Raw genomic sequence first — 23,463 nt, 5'->3', positions numbered from 1 at the left:
CTTATCTTATCATATATACCTGATATCTGCTCTAGCAATCTCTTAATATACTTTTATATTTAAAGAGCAATCTAGTCTGATTCTCACGCCGGAGGGTGGTCACAAGGAGGAACCCCCCCTTCTCAGTGACGAGCTCACGGTGTCTGTTTTGCAGGTTATCAGAAGAACCATCTTCCAAGGGTCTAACCCTTCGTGGGAAACATTACTTAGCCCCCAGATTACCTATAATCTGCCCGGGGTCGCTTAGTGTTTCTTCATTGGCGCCATCCGTGCATAAAGCTAGAACTACATCTTTCTCCAGTTTTTCAAAACTTCCAAGATGACTAGAGAAATTCCGGTAACCACAACCCCAGCCACTGGGGTAAACACCGGCAACACAATGTTTACAAACACTACCCCAGCCACCCAAGCTGGGGCAAGTGAAGTACATTTTACGAACACTACCCCAGTCACTCATGTAGGGGCAAGTGGAGTAAATATTCCACTGGGATTCACTGATACCCAGCTGGAAAAACGAACTCGAGCCCCTCGCCAAACACTTGATCAAGTGAAGGCATGGGCCGAGGCACGTCAACGAGAATTTCAGGCTGAGTTGGACGAACGCTTGCGTTCAGTCCAACAAGCTGAGGAATTCGGTAGTACTCGCCAGCACCTCAACATGAGTAGTGAGTACGAGCACTCGGACGACGAGAGGGAAGACTCCGACACCGACGCGAACCCTCGCCATAGGGCGAAAGGGAAGCGTAAGGAAACGGATCCCCAGCCAAAAAGGAATTTCGGGGAAGCATTCCAACCAGTCACGGAAAAAAGCTCGCGTGACTTCTCCAAGGCCTTTAGACCTACTGCTACAAACGCAGGAAGGTCAAAATTTGCAAGGGACATTGCAGAAGCAATCGCCCCGAGGAGTGCCAAACAAATGTCCAACATTGGCACATACGATGGTCTATCCGACCCAGATGACCATCTGAACAGGTTCATTGCGGGGGCAACCGTCAGTAACTGGACGGAACCCACGTGGTGCTACATGTTCCAGATGACTCTGGTAGGAGCAGCCAGAGCATGGTTCGACCGTCTACCGGTCCACCACATTTATGACTGGGCAGACTTCCAGAACAAGTTCAGTCAACAGTTTAGTCAACAGAGGAAGCACACTGAGGAGCAGTGGACGATCCTCAACTGTGTGAGAGAAGAGGATGAATCCTTACTGGACTTCATCACCCGCTTCAACTCCAAGAAGCTGAGTCTGGGCAACATCAGCGAAGACCTCGTTCGCGCCGCTTTCATTCAGGGCGCTGAGTACCCAGAACTTATCCGCACTCTGACGGGTAAAGACGGCATGCCATCCACATGGGATGCCATAATGACGGCAGCCAAGCGCTTCGCCGAAACGGAGAAACAGCTGGGAAGAGATCTCCCCCAGAATACAAACCTCTACACACAGAGGACAAGGGAGAACAATGTGAGAACCGCCCGGCTAAACAAAAAGAGGCGGCAAGGTATTTGGCAGTCAAGGATAAACTTTGACACCCCCTCAAGCTCTCGCCCTCTGGTTGGCGGAAGGGACAACACGCACCCTTCGAACCGGAAAAACCGTTGGACGCCACTCACCAAGAGCGTCACGGAGATATTTGCCACGGAAAAACTGCCATGGCCAAAAGCCCCAGCGATCCGACAGAAACCCAATGCGGATCAGAGCAAGTCTTGTGACTTCCATGGGACAAAGGGCCATAGCACTGAGGAGTGCACATCCTTGAGGGACATCGTCGAGACATTCGTCAAGGATGGGAGGCTCGCACACCTCGTGGCATCTATCAAGAAGGGAGGAAGGAACGACAACAGGTACAGGGGTAACGGACGAAAGCCCGTCGACATCAGCATCAACATGGTCCATGGTAAGGTCAGAGGAAGAAAGAGACCGATGACCGAACCATGCGCATGGAAGGAAGCAGAAGTGCGCTTCCCGCGAGTGCCGGGAGGCCCAAACAAAGAAGGCCCCATTATCATTAAAAGCCAGCTGGGGCACTACATCACCTCCCGCACCCTCGTTGACAATGGCGCATCGTCGACAGTGATGTACAGGCAGTTCTTCGACAAGCTCGATGATGAAGACAAGGAACGCCTGGAGACGGTCTACGCTTCAATGGAAGGGTTTGACGGCAGCATGAACACTCCCTTGGGCATCCTATCTTTCCCCGTCACTCTCACCGATGGGAATTATTCACGCACGGAGGATGTGGATTTTGTTGTGATGAAAAAACCACATCATACGTATGACATCCTATTCGGGAGAGACGGGATGGCAAGATTCAACGCCGTGGTATCCTCAGTCCACGGCATGATGGGATGGCCAACAACTGAAGGCGTAGCGATGATCACGGGCATTCCCCAGGTATGCATCGCATCTGTCTCCTCTAAACCCAAACCGAAGATGGCCAAACAAACCATCACTGAACCTGAACAGTGGGCATTCAATGGGAAATATCCCGATCAGGCCGTTACCATTGGCCCGACAATTGTTGATCCAACACGCACCTTACTCAAGCGCTTACTGCAGCGAAACGCAGACATCTTCGCGTGGACACCAGCCGACATGACTGGTGTACCCCGGGGAAAGGCAGAGCATAAGCTCAAATGCGATCCGGCCGTTACGCCGATCGTACAAAAGCGCAGAGTAATGGGGCCCGAGCAAACCAACGCGTGCAGAACCCAAGTCAAGGAACTCCTTGATGCGGGCATCGTGCGCGTCAGCAAATATCAAACATGGGTTGCAAATCCCGTAATGGTACCGAAGAATAACAAACAATGGCGCATGTGCATAGATTTCAAAGATTTGAATAAAGCATGCCCCAAAGATTGTTATCCGTTGCCAGAAATTGATCTCAAGGTGGATTCGGTGGCACCATTTCGCCTTAAATGCTTCTTGGATGCGTATAAGGGGTACCATCAAATCCACATGGCTGTAGATGACCAGGACAAAACCGCCTTTCGGACGCCCGATGGCACATTTTGTTATAAAATGATGCCGTTCGGACTTAAGAACGCGGGGTCCACGTACCAACGACTAATGGACAAAGAGTTTCACGCCCAAATTGGGAGAAACTTGGAAGTCTATATGGATGATTTGGTCATCAAAAGCCCCGAGCCAGAGGCGATGTTGAAAGACATTGAGGAAACTTTCAACACGCTCAGAAAGATAAACATGAAGCTCAACCCGAGCAAGTGTTCATTTGGGGTGGAAGAAGGGAAGTTCTTAGGAGTCATTATTACTAAAGATGGCTTCAGAGCGAACCCTGAAAAGGTCGAAGCCATTGTCAAAATGGAATCACCTACCACCATAAAACAGGCTCAAACACTTAATGGACGACTAGTCGCGCTTAACCGCTTTTTGGCAAACCATGCGGATAGGTCGTTCCCTTTTGTGTCAACGCTAAGAAATTGTTTAAAGAAAACGCACTTCCGCTGGACACCAGAAGCGGAAGCAGCTTTTCAGGAGATTCGATCACGCCTGATCGAACTCCCAACACTCACGGCACCACAAGCGGGGGAGGAGTTAATCTTATACCTCTCCGCAACAGATAGAGCAACCGGGGCAGTCCTGCTTGTAGAACGAAAAGGCATCCAGATGCCAATCTATTATGTTAGCCGCGTGCTGGCAGACGCGGAAACCCGGTACTCTACCCTGGAAAAACTGGTCTTGGCACTTATACACGCTTCACGCAGGTTGAGACGATATTTCCAGGGTCACCCAATCACTATTCTCACCAACTTCAAACTCTCAAATGTTCTAGGCAAACCCGAGTTATCGGGACGTCTAGCCAAATGGGCAATTGAATTGGGAGAATATGCGATTCAATACAAGCCGAGACCAGCCATTAAAGGTCAGGTCCTGGCTGATTTTATTGCAGAAGTCCCCGCTTCACGGGAGAAAGAGTGCCAGGAGGAGGTTCAACCCTCCCCAGCACACGAAATCGATGAAGTCTGGCGACTCTACACTGATGGAGCAGCTAGCAACGAGGGTTCAGGCGCAGGGTTAAAATTAACAAATCCAGCAGGCCAGGAATATACTTATGCTATTCGGCTGGATTTTCCAAGTACGAATAACGAAGCTGAATATGAAGCATTCCTGGCCGGATTGAGGATTGCGCGAAAGATGGGTGTAAAAAATTTGGAAGCCCACGTAGATTCTATGCTAGTGGCAAACCAAATAAACGGGACGTACACGGCTGTGAACGACACAATGGCCCTGTACCTTGCCCAAGCCAAAGCCATCATGCGCGATTTTAATGATTGTAAAGTGATACACGTCAAGCGCAGCGAAAACAAATCTGCGGATGCGTTAAGCAAGCTTGCATCACTGGCCTTCACCCACTTGGGGAAGGACATCCGCGTGGAACTCCTCGAAACACCATCAGTCCCGCACAAGGAAATTTGTGTCATCCAAACCGGTACAGAAACATGGATGACCCCAATAATAAAATACCTTGAAGCAGGAACGTTACCAGAGTCGAAGTCACAGGCAAGAAAACTACGCTGTAAAGCACTGAATTATCAGCTGGTCAATGACACCCTTTACAGACGCAACTTTCTTGGCCCATTGTTAAGATGCGTGGACAACCAAGATGCTGACTACCTCCTAAGGGAGGTTCACGAAGGCATCTGTGGAGTACACGCAGGCCCCCGCGCTGTGGTAGCCAAGCTAAACAACGCGGGATACTTCTGGCCGGGGATGCATATGGACGCGTTGGCATACATCAGAAAATGCAGATCTTGCCAGCTTTACGCACCCAACACGCATCGCCCGAAAAATGAACTTGTTCCTGTCACTTCCACGTGGCCATTTCAGAAGTGGGCCATTGACGTGACAGGCCCATTTCCAACAGCAGCTGGGAATGTTCAGTTCCTAGTGGTAGCCATTGACTACTTCACCAAATGGATAGAAGCGAAACCTTTAGCCCAAACAACCGCAAAGCATATCAAAAAATTTATTTGGGAATTTATTATTTGTCGTTTTGGACTTCCACAGAATTTGGTAAGCGACAATGGCACCAACTTTGCTGACAAGAAGCTACAGCATTGGCTGAAAGAACTTCAAATCACCCACACCTTTACCTCAGTGGCACACCCGCAAGGTAACGGTGAGGTGGAAAGAGCAAATAAGAGCATCGTCGAAGGCATAAAGAGAAGACTCTTGGAACATAGATCCGGTTGGGTGGACGAGCTTCCACACGTCCTTTGGGCAAACAGAACGCTGAAGAAGACCAGTACGGGAGAAACCCCGTTCAGTCTCACTTATGGCACTGAAGCCATGATCCCAGTCGAAATCGGTTTACCCTCACCAAGGGTCTTAATCCAACCAGAAGACAATGATGCGGAAAGACGGTTAGACCTTATGCTAACCGAAGAGCGCAGAGACTTAGCCGCCGTGCGTGAAGAAAACTACAAACGACAAATGCAAAAATACTACAACACGCGGGTAAAACTCTGCAACTTCAAGGAAGGAGACTACATACTGCGTAACAACGAGGCTTCGAACCAACAACGCCCAGGAAAGTTGGCCCCGATTTGGGAAGGGCCATACATTATCAAAGAAGTTCTGGGAAAGGGCGCGTACCGGCTCGAAAGGCTCGATGGCACTCCCATCCCTAGAACATGGAATGGAGCTCAATTACGCAAATGTTATATGTAGATCAATTCCAACTTGTAAAGAAAAGGCCTAGAGCCACTTCTAATGGAAATGATTCTCCTTTCATGATGTATTAATAGCTTGTAACCTATGAACTTCCCTTACGGGAAGAAGTAGTTGCGTGTGGAAGGCGGCAATACCCGCATAAACACAACGCCAAAATGTTAAAAAGTTCTAAGAAAAACCTACACGCAGGTCAGATGTAGGTAAAGTTTAGCCATCCTTGTAAGTGCAAGTGACGGTCTTACCCGCACAATCATGAACAAGGAAGCCAAACTTAACTTACCGTCTACCACGTTAAAAGGTTAACTTATGAACACTTAAAAGGATAAGAAAAACCTACACGCAGGTCAGATATAGGTCTAAAGTTAAAGCCATCCTACTAAGTGCAAGTGACGGTTACACCCGCACAATCACGAAAGAGGAAGCGAAAACTTTAGTCCATTATCAACCACGTTCAAAGGTTTAACTTAATGCCTTAGAAATTTCGAAAAGGAAAACCTACACGCAGGTCAGATAGAGGGTAAAGATTAGCCATCCTACCAAGTGCAAGTGACGGTTTTACCCGCACAATCACGAAGGAGGAGGCGAAACTTTAACCCATCATCAACCACGTTCAAAGGTTCTTATTCTAAACACTTGGGAAATTGCTAATTTAAACTAAGTATGCAAGTCATAAGTTTATAAAGCAAAGAACCCAAGGAAATAACAATCTTATACGCAAAGAGATTAATATTTCACAATCAATTACAAGAATGGCTGGGTAACTACCCGCCTAAAAGAAATCTATACAAGGCTGTCTATCCTAGCAGGGGGAAGGGATCTTCAAGATCAGGCTTCAGGGCCACCTCCGCTTGGACCAGCACCGTCAGAGCGCGGCTGCCCAAGGAAAGCCTTAAGGATGCTTAGCCCATCATCAGCAGCAGCAGCTTCATTCACCTTCTCCACCACTGGATGCGGGAAGGCAGCGTACTGATTCACAGCTTGGTCATAAGCAGCTTCAGTATTAACATTGAATAAAGGGAAGTTGGAGGGCGGAAAGCCTCTCTCAGCAAACCCTAGACCAAGCAGGAAGCCAGTCTTCTGCCCATCCTCATGAGAAGCGTTGAGGGCTGCGCTCATTGCATCGTCGTAAGAGGTCTCTGAAAGGACCCGACGCACAACCTACAAAAGAATTACAAGTTAGAACATTTTCTAATTACGAGCGGAAAGCGTAAAGAAAAAGATAAAGATACCTCAGGCAACGCTTCTCGAAGCAGCCATTGGAGGGTAGCTTGACTTTCTTTGTAAGCACGTTCGGCTCCGCTTTTGTCAAGGTTGGCAAGTTGAACTTCCTTGGCGGCAGCTTCTTCGACGCTTTTGAGTTTCCTTTCAGTACGGTCAAGCATCCCCCTCTGGTCAAGGATCTCCTGCAGCTTCTTGGCATCTTCCATTGCCAAGGCGTCATGAGCATGCTGAAGAGCCTTTAATTTGCATTTAAGCTGCTCATTCTCTTCGCGAAGTGGCTCAGCAACAGCTTCAGCCTTGGCAGCCCTCTCAGTTGAGTTTCGCGCAGTCTCCTTGGCCAGCCGAAGCTGTTCATTCACAGCTTGGGCAGCCTTGGAGCGGGCCTCGAGTCGCGCCTGGACTTCAACCTCGAGGGCCTTGAATGCCTTCTCCTTCTCGGCTGCGGCAGCGGCCAACTGCCGGTTCTCCTCCCGAAGAGCCCGCGCTTCAGATACATCTTTGGCGCGAGCTGCTTTTAACTTGTCGTTTTCACGACAAAGCAGCTCGACGCGGGGCTGCGTTCGGGCCTGGAGAACCCGAAGCTCATTGGTTAGCCTACCCTCTTGGTAGCTAGCCATGGCTTCCCCCAACGCACCATGAGGAGCAGCGTGGCGAGCCCAGTCCACGCACTCCACAGGGGTGCGAAGGGTTGTTCCTCGGCGTATGTTCCATCTTGGAACATACACTTCATTGGAATCCGACACTGCAAAAGAAACAAAGGCAGTTAGGAAAAGATGACAAAAATATACAAAGAAAAAAGAACCCTACGTACCTGTAGGGTCAATAACAGGCCGATAGCCGCCAAACCCATCACCTGAACCTAAAGGAAATCCATCCAACAGGTCAGGCAGACGGGAAGGTGGCGTAGATCGGCGGGAAGCCCGGCGCGTACCTGATGGTCCGGCCGTCGGTGCCGGTGGCGCAGGTATAGTGGCAGCCGCCGTGGTAGCCATTGTTGGCGCCGTCTCCTCAGCAACAGTAACCGCCGGCTCCGTGAAAGATGCTGTAAAAATTGCACTCACGGCCGGCGGAGACACCTTCTCAGCTGGAACAGCCTCAGGAAGGCTGGAACCAGCGGAAGCAAGCGTAGACGCCTGGGTCGACGCCTCGGGAAGGCTGACCGAGCCTACCGTCATTGGCGGGGGAATACTTACTCCAACTCCACCCTGGAATGCGTCAACATCCACACCTGCACAAGCAAAAGTGTTAGAAAAATTTATTTGAAACAACAAATATAGACAGGAATTATGGGGGTACTTACGGGGTTTCTTGAGCTTGAACGCACGGACGAGCGGGGGCGAACCCGATGGAGCCGGCCTCTTGACACCGGTAACCGTCGTCGTCGCTGCCTCCCCGGAGGTAACACCTGCAGCCTCCGGAGCGGTGGTCTCCTCACCACCGGGCTTCCCCGCCACCTCTGCGTTATCTGACTCCGAGTCAGATAGGACTACCGGGTCGGCCGTAGAGGCCACTTTCTCCTTGCCTCTCCCGACGGCAGCCTTTTTCTTCCGCACCAGTGGAGGACCTTCTGCGGATTCCTCAGAAGAAGAAATGTCATGAACTCCAGCAGCAGGCACAGCATTGAGAGGTTCAGGGTAGAAGATAGGCTTACCTGGCCGTCGGTGGCTCAGGATCTCTTGGCCTGGCGGGTAAACCTCCACGAACCGACCCGCAGTCTGCTCTAAGATGGGCAACTCGTTCTCGTCCAGAGCACGAGTACCCATCCGCGCAGGACCATCTTCCTCCCGCGGATTCAGGAGCGACTGAAGATCGTTACCCTCTGAAATCAACAAGAAAGTTAGAAAAAATCGTAGTCAGCAAAAAAGAAACAAGACATACCATAAGGGGTAGAGTTCGAACCATATTCAAGGACGATCGGAACCTTATCCGCATTCGCCGCCTTCCACACCCGGCTCATCCCCAGCATCACCATCGCCGACTCCGGAAAACGGAAAACCGGGGACTGGACCCGGGATATCTTCGCGAACCATTCCGCCTCCTCGTAGTTGATGGCGGGAAGGTTCGGAAGCGGCTGGCCATTCTTGAACTTCATGGCAATAGGGATGGCTCGAGCGGATATAAAGAAGAACTCTCTTCTCCATGAGCGAAGACTCCGCTCGGTGGTACAAATCTTTAAACCCTTGATACGGGTTGTAAGAGTATACCACCCTTGGATGCACCTCCAAGTATAGAAGGTCATCAGGCGGTCAACAAGGGGCTCAAGGCCCAGTATCCGGCACACCCACTCAAAGTGCCGGACCTTGGCAATGGCCATGGGGTGCACCTCTGTCAGGTGCACACCGTGCCTCTCTAGGACACGGTACACAAACTTTGTCAACGGAAACCTAAGGTTCCCGTAGACAAAGAATGCAGCATAAACCCCGATTTTGCCACTAGGGGCATCGTACACAGTATGGTGGGGCTCAGGAAACTCAGGCTCGAGAGACTCGAGCATGAACTTCCTGACGATATACTGGTACAGCTCGACAGGAAGATAACACTGGCATTCGCCAGCAGTCTTCTGATCATCAGCATCGTGAGAAGACATGGTGGAAGAAAGAAGAGATTTCAGAGCAATGCTTTACTGAAAAAGAGAAATTCGCCGGAAATTACTGGGGAAGAAGAGATGAAAGTGGAAAGTGTGAATTGCAAATAACCTTCTCCCCCTTTATATAGCAATCGCAATTAATGCGATGAATTTAATACGGAAGAGAGAGAAATCAAAGGTGCAATGAAACTATGACGCGTGGCAAAAGCAAACTGGCAACAGCTGTCAAAAAGGACGTGTGCCAGAGATTTCGCGGCTACGCGCCCGAAATCCCGTGCCCACGCGCCTGAAAAAGCAACTGGAATGACCACATAATGTCATGTCGCCATAACTCCCTGCACGTCCTGACACAGTCAGAAGAAACCGTCGCACGACTTTTCAGAGGTTTGGACTTATCTTTTCACCAACTCTTCGAATTTCAAAATTCAAAATTCGAAAATATTAAAAAGTAAGCGGGAAAATACCCCTTACCCCTTGGCAAGCAAGTAACCGTAAGACGGATGCGGGTACAGTGTAAAGGCAAAACCCTTCACATACCTAGCACCCGCAGGGAATTGAAGCCAAATAAACCTTGGCAAACAAATAACCGTAAGACGGCTGTGGGTACAGTGTTAAGGCAAAACCCTTCACATACCTAACACCCGCAGGGAATTGAAGCCAAGAAAACCTTGGTGAACAAGTAACCGTAAGACGGATGCGGGTACAGTGTTAAGGCAAAACCCTTCACATACCTAGCACCCGCAGGGAATTGAAGCCAAGTACCTCGGCAACCAAGTAACTATAAGACGGGTGCGGGTACAGTGTAAAGGCAAAACCCTTCACATACCTAGCACCCGCAGGGAATTGACGCCAGGAATACCTTGGAAGTAAAGTAACCGTAAGACGAGCACAGGTACAGTGTTAAGGCAAAACCCTTCACATACCTAGCGCTCCGCTGGGAATTGAAACCAAGAAGGATCTTCTGGGCAATGCTTGCGGAAACGGAAATAACATCCCCGCATAGCGGGAACGTCGAGAACTACGTTGTTTGAAGCTCCAAGATGGAATTGGTGGTCTTAACATAATTGATCACTATGTTCAAAACTACCAAAACCTCATGGAAAATACATACAACTGGGACTCAATGCTCCTGACTTGCGAGGAGGTTACAGACCTACCCGCATCATACCCAAAGACCAAGCAGGAAACTCGGGCATTTCTGCAAGTGACAAGGACTTCCGCGGAAAGAATCCCCATGGAAAACCTTACAAAACCCTTTTCAAAACCCTTTGCTCAAGTCCAAAAGTTCACCTCATTTTATTAAACACTCATGAGAAGAACATTGGACTGGGGGGACTTGAAGAGGTAGGTCCCAGCAGAGCCCAGTTGGACCCGCAAGACTCACCTTAAACAGGGACGTCTGCGCAGAGACCAACTGGATCCGCAGGACCAACCATGCTCAGAGACGTAACGTCCTTACGCGCAGTACGCAAGCTGGTCCCGCAGGAAATGCCTCCCAATGGTGAAGGACTCCGCCTGTCCCCGCAGCCTCGGATACAAGCCATTAGGGAAGGCCACCCGCGCAGCATGGCTACACGCACAAGGCACTTAACTCTCCCCAGTGTCACCTGAAGGAATGAGCAAAGGCGGGAGGGGGAAAACTCCCGCCTAAATGAGCCAGTCCGTATGATGGAGGATCTTTTGTGTGATACCTGACGAGGTACAGACAAAAGATCTGACCAAGAATGCGACAGCTCACTGACAGCAGCATGGCAGGCAGCACGCCACAGCACTGTGACCAATAGCCGCCGCCTACCCACCAACTCCTGCCATACCACGTGCCTAGCCTGTAGTTGGCAGAAGAGGAAGAGTGCACGACACGCCTGCTCTGTGTCAGCCGCTACCTATCCACCACTCACAGGCAGGGCACGTGCATAGGTTACAGTTGGTAGCGTGTTGGGCCGGCTAAACCCCTTGGAAACCTACCTTCGGCTATAAATACCCCAATGGTATGATCATCTTACAACATCTTATCTTATCATATATACCTGATATCTGCTCTAGCAATCTCTTAATATACTTTTATATTTAAAGAGCAATCTAGTCTGATTCTCACGCCGGAGGGTGGTCACAAGGAGGAACCCCCCCCTTCTCAGTGACGAGCTCACGGTGTCTGTTTTGCAGGTTATCAGAAGAACCATCTTCCAAGGGTCTAACCCTTCGTGGGAAACATTACTTAGCCCCCAGATTACCTATAATCTGCCCGGGGTCGCTTAGTGTTTCTTCAATAGAAAATATTGCCGAAAAAATAACATTGATTTTGAATGAGAGAGATGTTTGATTAAACTATAAATACATTCACAATCTCCCTAATTTTCTTGTTCTTCAAACCCAACAATGGCTTCTTGTAATATCCCCGATATTAGAACCATAATCAACACCGTAATTAAATATCTCTCTCCACCAACGCCTTCTCAATCAGTCAGCAATCCAACCCACGTCTCAACCACACTCGCCACACGCCTTCTCTCCAAAAAACACAACTCCAACGTTGTTTTCTCTCCGGTTTCCATGCATGCCGTCCTTAGCTTGGCAGCCGCTGGTTCTAAAGGCCCAACACTCGACCAGCTTCTTGCTTTTCTCAAAACTAATTCCACCCATGACCTCAACTCTCTCTATTCGCAGCTTGCGTCCTCAGTCCTAGCCGATGGAAGCCCATATGGCGGACCTCGATTGTCTTTCACAAACGGGCTTTGGTTTGATGAAACCCTTTCTCTTAAACCTTCTTTTAAACACGTTGCGGACACCGTTTATAAAGCCGCTTGCGAACAAGTTGATTTCCAGACCAAGGTCAGTTCTTTGTTCCATCAAATTTGGACTACGTAGAGTTGTTGCTATACAATATAATTATTATGTGATACAATATAATCTGTTTCTGATATATTAACCTAAACCTAATCAAAGTTCTATGCAACAAATTTATTATGTAAGTTTTTTAGAATTTTAGAACATATTTTATTATTCGATAATTTTTTTTTTGTTTTTGATATATTAATCTATCCCTAATTAAATTATGTTCAACTTTTATGGGTTATGTTTAGATCATATTTTCTAGGTTTACCGTAATGGTGTTTCACAGATCGATTGTTCATAGTTATATGTTCTTACTGTGATATATAGATCTTGGTTATTTTGTTTACAAACGTACTTCAGGCTTTTAATTGCTTTGATTCTATCTTTATTAAAGCTATAACACTTTCAATTGTTTATCTTATCGCTAACATGTTCTTTATTGATTAACAAAGGGTGTCGAGGTAGTCAACCAGGTGAATCGATGGGTCGAAAAGCAAACAAATGACCTTATCAAACAAGTCCTTCCTAAAAGTGCAATTAACAATCTCACGAGGCTCGTCTTTGCAAATGCTGTCCACTTCAAGGGAGCATGGAGTCAGAAGTTTGAACAATCAATGACAAAAGAATATGACTTCCACCTACTCGACGGCAACAAAGTCAAAGTTCCTTTCATGACCAGCTACGAAAGACAATTCGTGCACGAATATGATGGCTTCAAAGTATTGGGTCTTCCGTATTTACAAGGTCAAGATAAACGTCGGTTCACAATGTATGTTTTCCTACCAGATGCAAAAGACGGCCTGCAATCTTTAGTAGAGAAAATCTGCTCCACATCAGACTTTTTAGACTGTCACATTCCACACAATAAAGTACAACTTGGGCGGTTTTTGTTACCAAAGTTTAAGATCTCATTCGAGTTTATAGCTACTGATCTGTTGATGGAATTAGGGCTTGTGTTGCCTTTCACCGATGATTGTGATTTGACTGAAATGGCTGACTCATCTGCTGGTGAAATCCTCTATGTTTCAAGCATTATTCATAAAGCTGTTGTGGAGGTTTGTGAAGAAGGTACTGAAGCTGCAGCGGTCATCTGCACCATGTATTCTCCCACAGCACTACCACCACAAGTAGAGAAGCCCAAGGTGGTTGATTTTGTGGCGGATCATCCGTTTTTGTTTGTGATAAGAGAAAATATGTCTGGCGTCGTGTTGTTTATGGGACAGGTGATTGAACCTCATGTTGGATGAAACAAGAGTTGATCTCCATTATCATGAATAAGTTGTCTTTTGTTTATGAAAGGCTTGTTTTTTTTGTTTTTTTTATATATTGATTTTTGTACCAACGTAAGACTATTGCATTTTGGGCCATTTAATTACTAAATTCAAGCGAATGATTTATTATTTTTGTCAGATTTGTTGTTTTTGTGAGAGAGGTTATAATTCAAGTTGTTTTGAATGAAAGAAACCTATTTTATTTTTATTTTTTGGTAAAGAAGACGATATTTTTTACCCTCACGGAACGAGAAGATACATATATCTTGAATGTTGGTATTCAAATGAATGTAAATTAGTTCTAGCTTACGCCTTTTCTGATATGGGGTTAAAGATCTCTAATCACACACAATAAGCTCTTAATCTCTATACGTTTTTGTTGCAATATGTCTTCAGTTTGTGCGAAGCTTGATTTGATGCATTTCATTTGGGTCTTTGATTATTCTAGTTGATGAAAATGGTTTACTTTGTGCGTATTTGCTTGGGGTTATTATTATTATTATTATTATTATTATTTTGGGTTGGGGGAGGGGGGGAGGGAATTATCTATCTATACTATATATAACTAGTGAAAACCCCGCGCGATACGGCGGCAGCATGACATGAATTCCGCCGGTATCGTTTCAGTTCTTGATGGTAACGGTACGGTACTGACACTCGCTATAATAACCGAAAGAGAGCATAGAAAGTAAAATCGTAATATAATCAATGGCTACAGGATATGACGACTCAAGTTACTCTTGTTAAGCGACTTTGGGATATCTAATAGTAGATGTAATACACTAAGAATTTGGCATGTATGAATAGCTATGACAATATTTGAAGAGTAAAGCTGGCAAAAATAAATTTACAAAGTATATAATTGTTTTTTTTCCTAAGGTTTTAAGACATTAAGATGGATTGCAACATCTTTAGCTTCAATAGTGTACACAATTTTAAAAGACGTCGTTATTTCCTTGTTAACAAACAATATAAATAACATTTTAATTTTTAATTTTAGACTCTGGTAGAAGCCGTTGACCTTTCCTGGTCAAATTTTGACTAAAAGTTCAAAATTAACTGTTTGACCACAAAATTCCGCATAAGAACGAACCAGTTTACGCAACATACCGTACTTGAGTTGCAAACTCCACAAAAATACAACAAAATCTTTTAAAATAAAATGTCAACCCAAACAAACATGAAAAACAATCCCTAACAGTTTGTTATGAACTGATCAAAAATTTTATTCAATGTCCAATTTTTATAACCAGTCAAATTATTTTGTTCGGGTCCAATCATTTTTGTTATTCAAAACTTTTGACCAATCTTGATTATGCAGTTGGTTTTGACCATCAAAAAGTCAACTATCTCAAAACAATTCCACTATATACACATTTCTCAAAACAATTCCACTATATTAAAAAAGTCAGACTTGTCAAAAAAAAAAAAGGTTAAGATACGGTAAAAAGAATTGACAAAAAGGGTCCATTGTGCATGCAGCAAATACCATTGTTGAACAGTAGCCATATTTTAATCACAATATCTTTATATTTTCAAAACGCATAAGACTCTACAGTCTACAGTTTGAGTAATAAAACACGCGGGCTGTGCTGTAATGCACACTTCAAGTACATGCAGTAAATGGTTTGATATATACACATTTCTCATACATTTCAAGATAAACCCTACAATAAAAGCCTTGTTGTGTAAAATTAAAGCTTCTTAGTCAAAAGATAACCGTGAATCCGCTTAACCAATCTGTGCATCAAAACAACAACAACAACAACAATAATAATAACAACAACACAACAACAACAAAAATAAAGTCATGCTATAACTGTTGAGATCCACTTCATAACTACAATTTATACTTTATAGATAACTCAACCGAAACACAAAAAATGCTCTTCAAACGAACCTATCTGTTGTGGAGCTGCAAGTCAATGTATCGGAAAGGATGACAAGAATATGTTACCCACATTAACATGCTAGATGCTTTGCTGTCATTAAAGAAATATGAGGAGTGATGATACATTAGATTGTTGCATCATTCCAATACAACATAGTGTTCAAAGATAAAATCATTAATTATAACAATTACAAGCTACATTTGTGTACAACTCTAACTAGTGATGGTTTAACTTCTAGCTCAAAATGTATGTTTTTTATAACCATTTCATATATTGTAATAAATATTCATGTATTATGACTGTGACTGTAGGGGGTGTAAATGAGCCGAGCTCGACTCGCGGGAAATTTTCTTAAACTTGAGCTTTGCTCATTTATTATTTATAATTATAGCTTTAAAGATATAGCATATTATAGATTATTTAAAAACAAGCGTTTTGTTTATGCTCGCGAGCTCGGCTCTATGGTGCCCAGGCTCGCATTAAATGAGCATATTTAGTTCAGGCCCATTTAAGTTCTGTTGAACTCAAGCTTTTATCCGGTTGGTTCGTTTATACCCCTGTGTGAATTTGAATGTGGATTTTGGAGTGGTTTGTGATAATAGTTGTCTGAACAGCAAAATATGCATGGTGCCACTACACATGATGGTGATCTGGTGCTTACTTCAAATGTCAAAATATATAGGTTCTGGACCAATAAATAACAATAACATATAAATAAAAAAAATGAACTAAAAATGTATAAAAAATGCCAGCCCTACTTAGAGTTGATGGTCCTAGTTTGGAAAATAATTGTCAATTGTTATATTAGTCCTACTTAGAATTGGTAAAGGTTCTATTTTCATAGTTTGATTCAGGTCAATTTAAGTTCAAGTTACCGATTTAAGTTACCAGTTTGCAGCAGAGGCATTTTTGTTGACTTTTTACAAGTCAAATTGTTGGTTTTGGTTAGAATTCATATCAGTTACACAAGTGTATAGCAATAGCATCTACTGAGAAGAAAATGTACCTGATGGTGCTTAAAATGCAACATAATATGTACGAAGGGTAGAAACATAGACCCTGCTACAAAGGAAAAATATCATATATATGATCTATAATGTTGAGATTTCACAAGAGACGTTAATGGCACAAAATTTGAGTTTCAGTATCAAAGGGCAACCCATTATTGTCCAACAACCATCTCACGAGATACCAAATGGTCCCATTTATCATTTGAACCGTAACTATAAAGAAAAAATAGATAATCAAGGCAAAACATAAACAAAGCCCGTTGATTCTGTGGGTCGGGTTGTTCGGATTATCTATGTTCAGCCACATGGCAAAAAAAAAAAAAAAAACAGATAGCAATTATTACTCGAGGTCAGCTCGCTAAAAGATAAAAATCGACATGAGCTTTATTAGACAATTAATGTATTAGTTTATATTAGAGGGTGCTAGATGTATTTATGTATTCTATATAAACACATGTAATCTATCATTATAATATACAATATAATTCATAAGTTCAATTAGGTACAAGCCAACCTTTTATTTTCCTTATCCCTAACCCTAAAAACCCTTGCAGACGTCGGCCAATCCCTAACCTTTTTCGATCCATCTTCAACTACCGATGGCCTTCCTTGTAGCCTTTAGCACCGCCGACAAGAATGCTCACCATACTCACAAGTTTGGTTTCATCCTCTCTCCTATAAATTATGGACACTGGAAACAGATGATCCAGCCTTTTCTGGTTACCAATAATTTATTTGGTTACGTTGATGGCACCATGACCTGTCCCTCACCAACCGTACAACCTGCTGCAGTCACATCTTGTAAGGACGCTGAAGTCCCTCTACCGCAGCCTAACCCTAGTTTTGCGACATGGGTCTCAAACGATGCCCATGTTCGTATGTTGATTATATCAACTATTTCAGAGGCAACCTTTCAACATGTACAAGGTACCACATCTCGTAATCTCTGGCTTGCTCTTGAACGTGCGTATGCACCTCATACTTCCTCACGAGAATACACTCTCAAAACACAACTACTCAAGATACAGATGAAAGGTGATGAAACCGCATCTGCTTACCTTACACGGGCCTAACAATACGCGGATGCCCTTGCAAATATTGAAGAGCCGATGAAGGAAAAGGATTTAGTTATGTTAGTTATTTCAGGTCTTCGAGAAGAATACAACAGCCTAAAGACAACAATACTTGGACGCCAGTTCCCTACAACATTCATCGAACTTCATAGCCTCTTGTCTGATCATGACTTCATGGTCAAACAGTCTATACATGTTGTCTCACCGGCCCAAGCCTTCTCGGCTGTTACCAACAACGCTCTTTCTGCTACCAATGCTCAGACCTTTCCACCCACACCTGATACCGGCCTCTCACCACATGTTATCCAACAGCTCCAACAACTCATGGGTCAAATTGGTATCCAAATTCAACCGGTCTCTCCGCCACAGTCTCAACAACCTCAGGCTTCTATATATAGAGGTGTTATCCTCTGTTTAATTCAAGTTTTGATTTAACATATTGAACCTTTGCCGATTTGTTCTCTCTATCAATTCTTCACATACTTAATCTATTACATAATATATACACCTAATACAACTAATACTAATATATACATAACATATAATCGATACGAGAAATTATGAACTAGATCTGTTAATCGTTTATTAGATCTTAGATCTGAGATCTTTAGACGTTCAAACAGTGGTATCAGAGCTTTCGGGGATTTGATTGCTCTTGATTTATGTGTTAATTTATTAATTGAATTAATATTAATAGTATTTGGGTGTTATTTAGTTTCCGGAATGATTTAATCAAATTAGATGTTGATTTGGTTGGTTTTGGAATGAATTGAGTTGGATTGGTTTTTGTTAAGGTATAAGGAAGGTTCGGTAGACTGGAATTGTGTTTTGGATTGGATTCGTGTTGAATTTGATAGAATCTGGGTTTGGTCAAAATAGAGATGTTTTTTTGGTCGAATTGGATTCGTGTTTAAGTAAATTGGTTTACGAGTTGGTCTGATTTGGATTCGTGATAAGTTTCCGAGTAATTTGATAGGTTATTTGAACGAATTGGTGTAATATTGGAGGTGTATTACGGATTTGGGTTTGGTTGTTTGTGTTTTTGATTTTCCAGAAATCTGGAAAAAGATGATGAAGATTTGAAGATCTTCATCATCTGTTGAAGATTCCTCTTCATTAATCTAATTCGTTACTGTGATTCGTTAGCTTTTAACCAATTCGTTACACACTTCGTTACTCAGTTCGTCATCAGTCTAATTCGTGTTCTCTAATTCGTCAGACACGTCCTCTGATTCGTTAACCTCGAATCTAACAAACTTTTGCCACGTGGCAATAGTTGTCAGAGTTTGTTATAATCGTTATAACAACCTGATTCGTTATAGTTGATTCGTTATCAACTGTAGCAAATTCGTCATCTTAATTCGTTACCTTGAATCAGAGATTCGTTATTTTGATTCGTTAACATTGACTGAGTGATTCGTTACTTTGAATTTGGTTTCGTTAACCTAATTCGTTAATCTAATTCGTTAATATAATTTGTCAAACTGATTCGTCTATTTGATCTGATTCGTTTGATAGTTCGTTTGATAGTTCGTTATACTCTAAATCGTTAACACTGTTCCTGGTTCGTTACCTAGATAAACTTTCAATTCGTTATCCTTGATTCGTTCTAAACACTGTTCACAGTTCGTTTTAAGATATTTTCAAATTCAACCCTTGAAGTTTGATTGTCTTGTTACTTATCAAGATGGCTGGTTTTTACGCGTTAGCTTCTCAAAACGTGCTCATGCAGCAAATGTTACAATTGGACACTGAAATTGGATCTCATTCCAAGTGTCCTCGATTGATGAAATTTAGTGACTTTGCTAAATGGGAACCTCTTTTTCTTGCTCATCTGGGTTTAATTCATCCTGATTGTTCTTACTGTTTGGATGAAGTGTATACTGTTCCAATGATTGAAGATGAAACAATTGGATTCACACCAAAAGGCATCTCACAATACTCTCAAGAAGAAAAGAAGGCTTTAGAGATTGAAACGAAAGCATACTCAACTCTTACAATGGCATTACCTGAAAACATATTTCATCAAGTGGGTAGCATCAAGATTTGTGCTTTATTGTTTCAACACATTCGTATGAGGAGTATGGGTAATACTGCAGAAAGCAAGAAGGTGATGTTAAAGTTTCAATTTAGAAATTTTAACTTATTTAAAGGTGAGACTGTAGAAGAGATGACAACACGGTTTAACCATATGATAGATGAAATGGACAATATGAAGATGGAACCTTCTGAGAGTGATAAGAAAGATACCATCAACAGTGTTTTGCCGAGTTCTTACTTGACTTTCTTAATGGTGTTGAAAGAAAATAATTATTTTAGTAACGATAATTTGACTGCGACTGAGTTTATGCAAAAGATCGAAGCTCGTGAATATGATCTTAGGTGTCAAAAGTCTTCTAAGGATAACCAAGATCCAGATTTTTATGGTGGGAGTATGCCTTTGAGTTCAACAATTTCTCCAATCACTGCATTTCTTACACAAAATGCAAGTGACAATGCTACAACTATTTATAGTGATCCACGTGCTTGTTTCTACATTGCTGGAAGTTCTGGGTCACCTGGTGCCTCTGGCTCTTCTGGAGGGTCTGGAAATTCAACTACTGCAAATCAATTCTCAGCACAACCGAATGTGAACATGAAGGAGGCTGAACAAAACTTTGCTTTCTAGTCTGCCTTCATGACTTCTTATGAGAATCTGGTTGGTAGTAAAATTGCTACTAGTGAGTTGACTGACGAAGACTATGACCAAATTGATCCTGATGATTTTGGAACTCATGGATTTGAAATGGAATATGGAAATGATCGTCAGAAAGGTGAAAAGGTTCATGCAACGAACTGGCAAAGATCTTCCGTCATTAAACAAAAAGTTGGGGTTTGATAAGTTGAAAGTTAAGTGTTATAACTGTCAAGAGTTTGGAAATTTTGCCAAAGAGTGTGATAAACCAAAGAAGGAGTAACTGGTCCTAGAAATCAAGATCGAAGTTCAGCTGGGAAAAATGGGAATGATGCTGTTAAGTCTTCTGGAACCAAACCATCTTCTTCTGGGTCACAAGCTATGTTGTCCAACATAGATGGAACTGATTGGTCACAAAGATTGCTGTGCAACGACAATCAAGCTAATTTGATTATGTTTGGGTCAAATGATAATCTCCAAGATGCAAGTGGGAGTGAGCTATCTTCTGACAATGATACTGAGTCTGATTCTGATTACTCGTGTGAAAAGCTTCCAACTACTTTTGCTTGCATGGTCAAAATCAATGAGGTTAGTTCTTTTGTTTTTTGTGTTGATTGTGAGAAAAACAAACCTAAGTTAGAATCATTGAAAAATCATAATGATGGTTTAGTGAAAGAAATTGCTTCTCTTAAGGATACTTATAGACAATCTTTAGAGTCTCAGATGAGATCTAGGGAGAAAACTGAAGCATTGTCGATAAATAATCATGATCTCAAAGCTGAGTTATCTTTCAAAATGACGATTAATGATAAAAAATTTCAAGAAATCTTGAAACATCGTTCTAAGATAACCGAGCTTGAGAATGAAGTTCTTGAGTTGAAAAACAAGTTGGGCAAGTTTAGAAACTCATAATTTTTGCTAAATGAGATAATCGAAGTATCTGGCAAGCAAAATGATTCTAAAAAGGGTATAGGTTTTGTTGAAATTCCACCACCGTTTTATAATGATTATACATCAAATCCTTTTGCTAGAAAAGAAGAAGATGTAATTGTGAAAGAACCCGTGGTTTCAAAAAAACCTAAACCAGTTAAAACTGAAAATGTTAAAGCCCAACCACCAACTCAAAAACATCATGTTGAAAGCAATAAAGTGTTTGTAGAAAATGTTTAGAAGGTGATCATTGAGGATGTGTTTGAACCCGAAGTGATACACAAAAACCAGAACATTCCAAGTTCTAATCACATTTTATGTGAACCTCATGAATTTGAGGAGGCCGTGTATGGTTCACACATAGCTCAAGTAATAAAGGAAGAACAAGTTAAGGTTAAACCGGTGAAGGCTAAGAAATCAGAAAAACCTAAAATTTGAGATGAGGATTTGATGCGTTTTATCAATCCTACTGTTTCCAAGCCATTAACTGGTCGTGTGTTTAAATTAAAAGGAATAGACACAATGTTCACTGAGAAAGACATTCCGATTAGCATTATCAAACCAGAATTGATCGAAAGTGTCTTTCACAATGAAACCTTAAAAATACAAGATCTTGAACGTCTGTATGCTTGTGCCAAAACATCAAACACATTAGACCCATTGATTAAAGCTAAACAAGTATTAAAAATGCTAAGAAAGTTCAGTTTGTGAAATCTACTGGAACTGATACTTTGAATAGTTTTTCAAACTGCTCTAATATTTATTTCTATTTGAAAAAGAAATCGGTGTCATCTGATGAGTTGGCCGAGATTTTTACTAAGAATGTGAGTCATCAACCTTCTGTGGCATCTGTTTTTGCTAAATCTCAAAATGATCGTGTGGACATGCGAAGTTGTTTTCTTTGTGGTCAACAAGGTCATGTTGTGATAAACCGTGGACAGAAGAAATCTCAGAATCTTCATCCGTTTGTCAAGGACCAATCGAAGCCGGTTCCTGGGATAAAGGAGATCTTGAAGCGACCTTTGTCGTGTGATGATGATTCTCACCTCATGTTTTCAAATGTGAATCCACGTAAGGTAATTCATGTGAATGAAACTTATGGTCAAGTAAAACCAAAGTTTGTTCCAACTGAGCCAATATGCAGGAACGTGAACTCAAATGTTGTTCAAGCGGCTTATCTGAGACGAAAGTATAAAAGGCCTGTAACTTATTCTCAAGTTGCTGAACAACAATTGAATTCGACTAAGTTTGATTCCTCTCATGAAACTCAAAAGGTGCCCAAGACTGAGGCCTGGGCTGCCTTCTTGAACTAATCACTTTTACTTTGTGTGTAGGGTACATCCAAGACCATATCTGGTGAAAACTGGATAATGGATAGTGGATGTTCTCGTCATATTACTAGAAATCTCGACCTCTTAACAAATGTGAGAAATATTCAAGGGGGTTATGTGGCTTTTGCTGGGAATTCTGGGGGTATGATAACATAAGAAGGTGAAGTTTCAAATGGTCATATCACATTTGAGAAGGTCAATTACTGTGACAAGGTTGACCATAATTTATTAAGTGTGTTGCAAATCTGTGACAAGAAGTACACTACAGTATTTACCGATAAAGAATGTCTGATTCTGAAACCGGGATATGTTATTCCCGAGGACATGGTTGTCATGAGATCACCTCAATCTAATGATATTTATGTCTTGAACATGAGTTCTAAAGTATCAACATCTATCGAAACATGTTTTGTCTCAAAAGCAACTGAGAAGGACTCTATTCTATGGCATCGTAGAATGGGTCACATTCATGTTCGAAAGATGAATTATTTAATGGCGAATGACTTGGTCTAAGGTGTTCCTTTGAAGAACTTTAAGTTATCTGATCACTGTGTTGCTTGCAAGAAAGGCAAACAGAAGAAAAAGTCACATCCGTCTAAGTTATTTAATTCCATCGATACACCTTTAGAACGACTTCATATGGATCTTTTTGGTCCTGTGAATCGTGCTAGTATCTCTGGAGATTGGTATTGTCTTGTGGTTACCAATGAGTATTCAAGATACTCATGGATCTTATTTATGAGTTCAAAAGATCAAACACCTGTTCTTGTTCAAAATTTAATTACTAAGATCGAATCACTATACAAGCAAAAAGTGAGAAGATGATGTGTGAAAATATATATAAATAAAACACGAATCGCAACTAAGCTTTAAAAACCAAACAATCTATCCTAGTTCACACAAACGGCAAGTGTACCGGTCGCGTATAGCAAAGATAAGGAAAGTCCGGATAT

General features: G+C 42.8%; 1 pseudogene; it reads left to right on the top strand.

The window, feature by feature from the left end:
• Positions 1 to 11,873: 11,873 nt before the first annotated feature.
• On the top strand, positions 11,874 to 13,576 carry LOC143540992 (serpin-ZX pseudogene; annotated as a pseudogene).
• Positions 13,577 to 23,463: the final 9,887 nt, after the last annotated feature.

Source organism: Bidens hawaiensis, unplaced genomic scaffold, assembly GCF_021521415.1.
Source record: "Bidens hawaiensis isolate Kalapana, Puna unplaced genomic scaffold, B.hawaiensis_p1.1 tig00012420_1, whole genome shotgun sequence".
In the NCBI taxonomy this organism is placed as follows: Eukaryota; Viridiplantae; Streptophyta; class Magnoliopsida; order Asterales; family Asteraceae; genus Bidens; species Bidens hawaiensis.
The sequence above is the reverse complement of the archived record's forward strand: the minus strand, read 5'-3'. Positions and strand labels throughout refer to the sequence as shown.